The sequence below is a fragment of the Monodon monoceros genome, unplaced genomic scaffold (assembly GCF_005190385.1).
Source record: "Monodon monoceros isolate NGI ecotype Baffin Bay Population unplaced genomic scaffold, NGI_Narwhal_1 Super_Scaffold_1, whole genome shotgun sequence".
Classification (NCBI taxonomy): Eukaryota; Metazoa; Chordata; class Mammalia; order Artiodactyla; family Monodontidae; genus Monodon; species Monodon monoceros.
In genome coordinates, this window is record NW_021703765.1 from 80,850,643 (window position 1) to 80,852,968 (window position 2,326).

Consider the following 2,326-nt stretch of genomic DNA (forward strand, 5'->3'; position numbering starts at 1 on the left):
ACATAGAATTCATCCCTTTTTTAATGAGGAGGGGGAAAGCATTAATACTGGAGAACTGTTCTCTAGAAGCTTTGGACTTAATACTGAAAAATTCTATAAGTGCAAAAGAAAAATTATTTGCAACAATAAAAAACTTATTTTTCTATGTAACCTTGAAGTTATTAAAAGACCTTTTAAATTCCAGCAGAGTGTAGGAAGCGTTTTTAGGAATGGTGGCCAATTTAATTTTTTTTTTAAAGTAAATTGACAAAGACCTATTTGTGTATACAACCTTGTGTATAAATAAGATTTTAATTTTCTCTTGATACCATCTCAGAAACTGAGTCTCATTTAAGCAATTTGGTGTTTGGTTGGATTATTTCAAGCAGATTTTATATTCTGCATTTACAATTTTGTTAACAAATACACAAAGATTTTGGTGATCACTTTGCAAGTATTTGCTAATCTTTAAGAATCTGTTTGTCTTTTAAAAATAATATTTAATATTTCACAGCCTAACTATGTATAATGGAGATCTCTATTTTAAGTCTAGGAAACAAAGAATCATATATCTAAATATGAATAATTTCAAACAAGCTGATAAGGTTTTTGTTATTACTATTTCATTTGACATGTTTTATGAACTGGCCTAATTCTGTTTAAATTTTATTTTTAACAGTTGTGTTTGTTGTTTATTTTGTATAAATGTTTATAATAAAATAATTTAAACTTTCATATTTGCTTATTTCCTCTCATTCGTTGTTTATTTCATGCTCATTCAATTCATCTTCAACTCTGTACTTTTTACCTGGATTTGGTCACATGTCAGACAGTTTTTCATTCAACTTTGAAGAACTTTAATTTCAAATCTTGCCAAAACTCTCACAAAAATATTGTTACAAATACTATACAATTATAGATTGGTATGAAATTTTTAATACAAGATTTCTTACACACCATACATGGATTCTCGCAGTGAATTGGTTCACCACTGCTCTGATGGCTAACAAAATGAGTGGACATTTATTGAGTGCTTACTATATGCCAGGCATTAGCCTAAGCTCATTAGATGTGCTACCTCACTTAATTCTCACACAATCCTATTTGGGAGAGACTATTATCTCCTTTTTAAAGATGAGGAAGGACTTCCCTGGTGGTCCAGTGGCTAAGACTCTATGCTCCCAATGCAGGGTTCCATCCCTGGTCAGGGAAATAGATCCCACATGCCGCAACTAAAGATCCCGCATGCCTCAATGAAGATCCCGAGTGCTGCAACTAAGACCTGGCGCAGCCAAATGAATGAATGAATGAATGGCTTCCCTGGTGGCCCAGTGGTTAAGAATCCGCCTGCCAATGCAAGGGACACGGGTTCAAGCCTTGGTCTGGGAAGATCCCACATGCCGCAGAGCAACTACGCCCATGCGCCACAACTACTGAGCCTGCACTCTACAGTCCACGTGCCACGACTACTGAGTCCGTGAGCCACAACTGCTGAACCCCGCACGCCTAGAGCCCATGCTCCTCAACAAGAGAAGCCACCGCAATGGGAAACCCGCACAACAAAGAGTAGACCCTGCTCACCGCAACTAGAGAAAGCCCGCACACAGCAACAAAGACCCAACGCAGCGAAAAATAAATAATAATAATAATAATAAAGATGAGGAAGCCCAAGCTTAGAGAGGTTAAGTGACTTTCCCAAGGTCACTTAATGTAGAAGGAAGGTGAAACCCAAACCAGGCAGTCCGACCTCAGAGCCTGCACCCTTAGTTACCGAACTATAATAACGCTTGAGATACTTTGAGGCTACCGACATAAAAATGAATTTTTTTTCGGGCAGAATTTTGATGCTTTTGCATCTCCCTAATGCTGGGCAAAACCTCTTGTGTGTTCTTTGATAAGACCTGCTTTCGGAGTTCTGAGAGCTCTGGTACAAACAAAGCCTTCAAAAAACTGGGAGAATAATAAAAACAATTCAACAACACAATTACAGCACTGCAGCCTCACCCCCTTTTTGTCCCTCCCCCCAAATCACCATAAAAATCAAGTTTATTAAGTTGCTTGTTTACAATCCAGTGTCTGCAGGCTCGCTCTTGCATTAACTCCAGGTTGACTGAATTAACTGCAGGTTGGAGGAACTCTGGCTTTTAAAATGAACGCGCTTTCCTACTTTTTCTTGATCCTTTGCGTGGAGTGAAGGCGGCGGAAGGACTTAAGGCCCGTGGGCTGGTCTGAGATGCGGCGGCTGGGTTTGAGGGTGGGCGCTCTCTGCTGCTGGCCCAATCACGGTGCGCCGCTCCGCCAGACCGGCCACCGATTGGTGGTTGCCATAGCTCCGGGTGTTCGCTTG